We start from the raw sequence: 8,189 nt of genomic DNA on the forward strand, positions 1-8,189 counted from the left end.
CTCCTCCCCTAAGCTTGTGCGCACACATGTGCTTCTCAAATAAACATTCTTAAAAAAAATAAATTCAGGGTCAGCTGGGTGACTCAATCATTAAGCGTCTGCCTTCGGTTCAGGTCATGATCCTAGGGTCCTGGGATCTAGTCCCGCATCGGGCTCTCTGCTCAATGGGAAGCCTGTTTCTTCCTCTCCCACTACCCCCACCCTCGCTTGTGTTCCCTCTCTCGTTGTCTCCATCAAGCAAATAAATAAATAAATATTTAATGAGTAAACAAATAAATTCATTAGGAAGTGCTAACAAATTTTAACACTTGTTTTAAAATAATTCTAGATTTAGTAAGTATGTGAAAATTTAAACCACAGATGATTAGCTAAGCGATAAGCCCCCCACCCCATTTTTACTTGTGGCTCACATGGTATCAAGTGTAGTATTAATGTGCTGTAGGCAAAAATGGTTTCCCTGAATTGACAAATTTAGGTCTGGGGTAACAAAGAAAGACCGAGGTATAATACAGGAAGTAATTGGCACTGAATTCAGAGGAAGGAAAAGCATCTGGCTTGAGGGGCCTTGACACAGGATCTGAGTCAGCGGAGTGGAGGGAATGAGCGGAGGTGAGGAGGGCTCAGGAGACCAGACTTAGCACGAGGAGAAGCGAGGGCACTGTGAGCTCTGAGGGAGGAAGGTCAAGAGAACAGTGGTGTCAGGAGGGGACGTGAGCCAGCACTGTGGGGCTGATCCAATCAGCACAGGTGACAGCAGGAAGAGCAGAAACAGGAATGGGTGTAACAGAGACTTGTACAGAAATATGCTGGGACAGCTGACTGCCAGCCAAGAGACACGAGAGAAGGGAGCCAGAGAGAACTGTTCACGCCTCAGGGACACTGCGGAGAGGCTGACAGGAAGGGACAGTTTGGGCAAGAACATGCTGAATTTGGAGGTTGCCATAGAGTTCCGGCAGGATGATATGACGAGTGAGAAAGTTGGGGATCTACAGGCAAGGACAGCTCAGGAGATGGCAGGGGAGCTGAACCCTAATGGGCAATGGCTCCCAATGTCAATGGAGTGAAGGAGCCAAGCTCACTGCCAGTTTCCTTCCGAGCACATGGAACTTCTGCGGTACAGACAAGATATGCCTGGAAGCCTGGCCTCCTCTCATCCGGCGCTTGGGACAGGTGCCACCACCATGCTGACAGATCTGGCGTCATGAGTTAGGTGCACACTGATTATTTATTGCATATGTGGTGCCGCGTGGTAGACGGATGAGGGTATATTATGTTTTTCCAAAAAGGTTGTAAAACTAGAAGAACAGAGACAAGCTGTTTCTGGCTCCCTCCATTCTGAGCACATTCTGGTACTAAACGGACTGCTGACCCCAGGTCTGGACGGCTCAGCTCATGAGCCCTCCAGCACTGCTACAGCAACACGGCTCCCAAGCAACACAGAAAGGAATCTGTAAACTCTGAGGACTTTTAAAGGAAAAGTAAGACATTGAACTGAAAAAGATTTATACAGGGTCTTAAAATAAATAAAGAATAATTTACCTATCAATATTTCCTGACATGAACATCAGAAAACACAGAGTATTTTATAAACAACTAAGCTGTGCTTTGACAACTGGTAATACCCAGTAACCAAGTGATTGTTCTGCATAATAACAACATCGACTATGTTCTCGAAAGCCATCATTTAAACATACCATGAATTACTAGGTTCATGGATGCTGACATAAAAAAATGAACTACTCAAATTCTGCTGTTTCAGTGAAATCTCAAAGGGCGGTTAAAACCCTGACATCTATTCCGCCTCCTTCCCTTATTTAGAAAACAGAAAGTTTCCTTGTACGAGATGTATTCACAGACTGAAGATGACTGAATTATTTCTCTGTTCATAGTTGAATGCAAATTCAAATCCTCAACTTAAAGTTCAAAAATATTAAAAGTATGCATGAGGGGCACCTGGGTGGCACAGTGGGTTAAGTGTCCAACTCCTGATTTCGGCTCAGGTCATGATCTCAGGGTCCCGAGATAGAACCGTGCAGGGGGCTCTGTGCTGGGCATGCAGCCTGCTTGGGATTCTCTCTCCTCTCCCTCTGCCCCTCCTCCCACTCCCTCTCTAAAATGAAACGAAACAAACAAACACACACACACACACACACACACGGAAATTGTCGGAAGTTTCTGGCTAGCTCTAACCTATGTAAGAGGACTCCAGGGTCTGCAAATACAGAAGTCTATTGAAACATGAGGTCTGCCTCTTAGAGTTAAAAATCAAGAACAAGTATCATGGTTCTGACCTGGAGTCCCCATTAGCTGTGGACGTGGTCATGCTACTTAGACCCTGATTCCCAGTGTCCCAGCACATGATATTGGGGGACACACCATCTACCTTCCCAGGCTGCTGGGAAGGTCAAATGAGAGACCAACCATCACTGTGCTGAGCACAGGGCGGACATGGGATCAGGTGAGCGTCCATCCCTTCACTGACAGGTGTCAGAAACAGGCAGGCACGGAGGTTTGGTGATTTGCTCAAGGCTTCCTGGACTCTAGCTATGGTAGACACTAATTATTCCAGGAAATTGATTTCTTAGATTATGAAATATAGTGGGGAAAGGAGTGGGCGTACTGCAAGGGCTGGGGTCAGTGGGATGCTGTGGCACGTCTGAGGCTCTCCCAAGCCTGGAGCCTTTCTCACACCCTCCGCAAAGAGAAGAGCAGAAGCAGCGTGGAGCACAAGCAGTCGGGGTCTCCAGAAACACACAGTGAGTGTGGGATGCAACAGAGTCCAAACTACTCTTCATCACAGACAGGAATAATTTAGAAAATCTTGATTATTGTAAGAAAGAAAAGTAAGTCTGACTTATAAACGTGATTCACTGTGATTATTTGTAACACCAAGATGGGGGGAAATTATTTAAAACAGCCAGCCAAACTAGAAGAGTACGTGAACAAGAAAGGTGTCCTGCAGATAAGATGCCACTTAAAAGATATCCCACCAAGGGTCTGCAGGGATAGAGTCCGTCTGCGAGCAAGCCTTGGCCTCCCTGTCCAGCAGCCGGGTGCAGCATGCCACAAGGTCCTGCAGGGGAGCTCACCCATTTCGTGGCGTTCCCTACAGTCTGCGGTCAACAGGCCAGTCGTGTGTTAGCACACGTGGGAGCCTGGCCGCCTGAATGCTTCAGCACACTCTAACATGTTCCTCACATGTCTCTGCCCTGATGTGCCAAACAGGAACAGTGTCAAGACCGTGAGCCCTACTGGAATTTGGTCTGTCACAAACTGGTATGTGCAAAGAAGTGAATGCTTTTAACTCTGTAAGTGGGCCTCAGTGATCACACAACCGAAAATTAAAGGCATGACTATTTCTTCTTTGAAGTTACATTTCTCTCTACATGAAAATGGATACAATCAAAACTTAGAGTCCAGCATATTTTTTCCTTTACACAAAATGTGAAGAATGTGAATCCACACAAGGGAAAGCAGATTGCATTAAAAATAACATGTGATTGCACTAAACACGTCTTAGTTTGGAACAGAAAAAGAATGCATCATGCTATTGAAATGTCATGGTGTGTTTCTAAGTAACAGAATCTCGGTGGTCAAATAAACTTATATTAAACTATCAACTGATAGAAGCAAATTTTTTTATAAGAATCTGCAAAAGGCTAATTTGTTTTATATAAGTTGAGAATTACATTCACAATTAGCAAATTTATACTGTCTGAAATACTGATTCTAGGGCAGTGGTTCTTAACTATTAGAAGGACGGACCCCTGTGAGGGTCTGATGGGAGCTATCACAAGCCCTCCACGCAGAAAGACACACGTCTACTAATACTTAACATGTATCAAGAGATTCATGAAGCCTTTCTCAACCCTCTAGGGATTCACGCACCCTGGTTAGGAAACCCTATGCAGGGGAACCGCTTACTCAACCTAAAATTTTACATGTAAGTATTTCACTAGAGGATAAATCAGCTAAAATTAAAGCTACCCGCCTTTCCCCCCACAGGTATTTAGCAATATTTTTAAGGTCAAAGACAAGTTGAAAGAACAATACAATGACTATCTCTATACTCTTCACCTCTATTCACCCATTAACACTATTTTGTCTATTCATCTTATCTCTTTCTCTCTCCCACGTCCTTGTCTGCACACACGTAAGAATTTACAAGGGCCAGGCTTGACCATTCGAATGCAAGCTGTGGATGTCATAAGACTGTCACCTAGGACCAGAGGACTCCTGAGAGCACGGAGAGCTCCTGACATGACTGTGGGGCATCAGTCACAGCCATCAGCAAACCCAGGACTGTCTCACCACAGCCCATACTCAGAGTCCCCCGTGTCCAACCAGGCCTCAGGGCTGTGTGTGTGAACCGTTTTATGTGTGGACCTTCCAGTTTCCCGTGAGCGACCTACAACGGCAACCCCTGCTCAGGGCAGAATCTCGCCCCTTTGCTGTTCTGAAGGGTACCGGCCAGCTCTCTTGTAAAATGTCCCCTGCTTGCACTTGTCTGACTGGACATAGATAAAACCTGTCTGGCAGGAATCCCACACAGGTGATGTTGGGTGGGCGCATTACTGGTGATTCTGAGACATTTCATTGAGGTGGTACCATCTTCCCCTGGTAATTAGAATCAGTCTAAGGTAAGACTTTGGGTCTGTGTGACCATCTTGCCATCCAGTGAGCTTCCATTCACTCTTTTTGCCGGAATCAGCACACCGCAGGGGTCTCAGCAGGTGGACTGTCCAGCTCTGGCTCCTTCTGTCCTGATCAGCTGGCATTCTTCTATAGGAAAAGTGCTATCCCTTTTACTCTTCTTACTCTGTTACTACAAGTATTCTGCATTCGACATGCTCTAATCCACGGCCACCCTTGTGCTGTGAGGTGCTCACACTGTTCACGTTGGCTTCCAGACTCTGTCCACGTGCCTGTGGTAAACTCTGCAGACTCCAGTGCTGGCTAGCATGAGATGTTTCAAGCACATCTTATGCTTTCCCTGGCCCCAACATGGTACCTGTCATTTCTCCTAGGACCCTTGTTTGTCCTTCTAGTGGGAAAGAGTCCCTAGAAACACAGATATGGAAGTCAGATGCATGAGCTTTCAGGTCTTGTTGGAAAGAGCAAGAAAGTTGATTTAAAACAAAACTATTACTTGTGCCCTTTCCTCAAAGCAAATTAACACTTGAGGCATTATTTAAAAGTATCTGGCATCCATACAATATTATAAACTTATTGCAGTAAGTCCTTTGATATTCAAAAATTCAATTCAATTTATTAAAAATTTTTTTATTAACATATAATGTATTATTTGTTTTGGGGGTATCAACTCAATTCACTTTAAATAACAACTTATGTCATTAACTCATTTTCAGAGCAAACCCTCCAACTGAGGGCACAGTAGGTAGAGGAAGGAGAGCAGCCCGGAACCAGAATCCAGAAGCCTGTAGGAAGGAGGTTGCCGCCACCAGCTCGGTCAATTGCTGGAATTGCACAGGATGTCATGGCCAGCTTTGTCACACTGTTTTTTAAAGATATGCTATAAATTTGGACTTTGACATAAAATTTCCTGTTTTTTAAAAATACCATATGCTCCAAACAAAACACATCTGCAGGCTGAATACTGTGCACGGGTCGTGACCTGCAGTGTAAATAATTAATCCTAAAGCACAGAGCCCAGTCCACACTGAGCATTTCCCCTACACAACCTCCCGGTTATGCAGGAAGAGCAGACACTGTTTACATCCTCAGGTTTGATGGCCCAGAACATTCCTAAAATCGTACTGGCAAGGCCAGCCTCCTCCCACCCCGTAGGGCTTCCGCCACAGCTCTTTGCTACTTTTCCTCAGGGCACTTACACCTTTTTGTGAAATAAGCCATAGACCGCATGATTCCTTGTAGTGAGAGATACTACACAATCCACTCCAAGGCGCTCAGAAGGCCAAAAATGCCAGAAGCCACTTGACAGACATCACACAACTCAGCCTCCTGGTGATTCCTGAGCTTAAGAACGTACCTCTTGAGGCCACAGACAACTATTTTATTCCTAATTTGTAGGAGAGGATTCCCAAGGGCCTTTCCAGTTCTCCTTTGTTTGGATCAAGACCACTGCTCCCCATTTCCACACTAGGAGAAGGTCCGGAAGGGGGTCCGAAGAATTATATGCAAGGGTGCCTGGTGGTGCAGTCGGTTGGGGGTCCAACTCTGGATTTCAGCTCAGGTCATGATCTCACAGGTGTGGGATCAAGGCCCGCATTGGGCTCTACGGTCAGCACAGAGTCTGCTTGAGACTCCCCCTCCCTCTCCAAGATAAATTTATGCACGAACTTGGATACAATTAAGCAGTTTATTTTTATTTTTGCCATGGTTGGAATATATCAGGCTATGCAAGAAATCTGTGCTGAGGTTCCTTCTGTGGCAAAGAGTGTTTCTGTTCATGTCAGCATAGAGAACATTACTTGTTCAGTTTTGTAATACTGTTTATAACATAATGCGCAGATGGTTCGTGATTCCTAAGGATATTGTTTTGATAGAATGAAATTAATTCTCCAGTTTTTAGAGGAAAGACTAATGAGGGAAAAACAAAATAAGGTGTAGGAAACAAATGTGTAGGAAAAAATCGGGTCCCATCCACAGGACGCTTACAGGAACCTACACTGGAAGCTTCTCTCCTCCTGATGCTTTAAGAAGATAGGGCACATGGCTGGGTCTGGAACAATAGCATGCCTGTGGGGAAAATCTGTGCTGTCTTTCCACAAGGCGTGTATGCATGAGGGTCTTCTCTGCAGGGCTGTGGGAGGGGTCCGGGCCGAGTCTGCAGAGCAGGTAAACAAACCAAATACACAGCCATCCCCTGGCACTACTTCTGGGCCTACTTCCTTCCCCACGCCTCTGACCAAAGATCAAAGCAAGGACGGGAGAAAGACAGGGTGGGGGACTTGCAGTGGGGAGAGGTGGAATAGGCTATTGCCCTTGCAGAGCAATCTCGCTGGAAGTGCCTCACACTCTCTAGACCACGAGGCAGAGGCAGAGGCAGAGGCAAAGGCGGGGAGCGCGTGTCCCACTGCCAGGAGGAGCTGCGACTCAGCCCCAGCCCAGGGCTGCCATGTAGAACCAGGAGCACACGCTGGCAAAGCTTAGCTTGTCGAGAGGACTGGAAACATCCTAATTCGAAGAACTGCAATTCCAAACAAAAACACATACACAGGAGCCTCATCTGACAGATGAAAGCGTGTCTGAACACTCATAGCTGCGCCCCACATGGGAATGTATATGTGAACTCGGACTCGGGGCACATTCACACAACCCTGAGACCGAGTCGCAACACCCTGGACGCATGTCAAACAGCAAAGGCAGGGTGAGGAAAGCCAGACCCCAGAGCTAGCTGCCATGTGCTACATTTACAGAGCACAGGGAACGCTCAGCGTTTGACACCAGGCAGTAGCCTCCTCTGAGGAAGCTGGGGCGGGGGCGGGGTTTCCCAACCAGCGCCTGGTTTATGAAAATTAACCGAGCTCCACCATTATGATGTGTTGTTACTTACTTCTGTAATATACACGCATTAAAGTTGAAAAACAAAACATGGTGCAGGACAAACAGAAGTCTGCCCGGAAGAAACCCAGGTCGGTGAGGGCAGTTCAGCCCTCAGGAGGCCCTGTTCATCAAGGTGGCGGACATGTCCCCGACCCTGACACAACGGCGCCAGTGGGAGCGCAGCACCGGACCCACTGGGACTCCCACTGGAGCGAGCTGCAGTGCCGTGGGGGCCGGCCCGCAGGGCCAGCACACTCCAGGTCCTTTTTACGGGGGCCTGGCCGCCCGTCGCTCGGAAGGGCCACATGCTCTCGGTGGCCCTGGCTGCCTCACTACTACACGGCAAGGTGGGAAATGACAGACTCTCTATGGTGGGAGAGCGCCAGCCCTGCTAACCCACGGGAAACCCACTCTGAAAACCGGCTGGGCCCCAGCCCGGGGCAGCAGGAGAGCCCCCGCAGCTGCCTGTCCCGGGGAGTCGCTCCCCGCAGAAAGAAGCCCTCTCTGGAAGGCTGCGGTCCCGGCTGCGGCGGGAACCGGCCATTCCTGCAGAGGTGCAGAGTACAGGGTTGCGAACTCCGCGTCCTTCTCAGAGGATGGCCACCTCCCGCGGCCGGCTCTCCCTGCACGCTCCCCTGCAAAGGCACAGCCCAAGCTGGCGA

At 47.7% G+C, this 8,189-nt stretch overlaps 1 protein-coding gene across 2 annotated transcripts in view; it reads right to left on the reverse strand.

Annotated features, from left to right (window-relative positions):
- Window positions 1-8,189, reverse strand: part of CENPP (centromere protein P) — a 227,334-nt gene that overhangs the window by 81,929 nt on the left and 137,216 nt on the right. The window lies entirely within an intron of this gene.

The sequence above is a fragment of the Mustela nivalis genome (assembly GCF_964662115.1).
Source record: "Mustela nivalis genome assembly, chromosome: 13".
NCBI classification, from domain to species: domain Eukaryota; kingdom Metazoa; phylum Chordata; class Mammalia; order Carnivora; family Mustelidae; genus Mustela; species Mustela nivalis.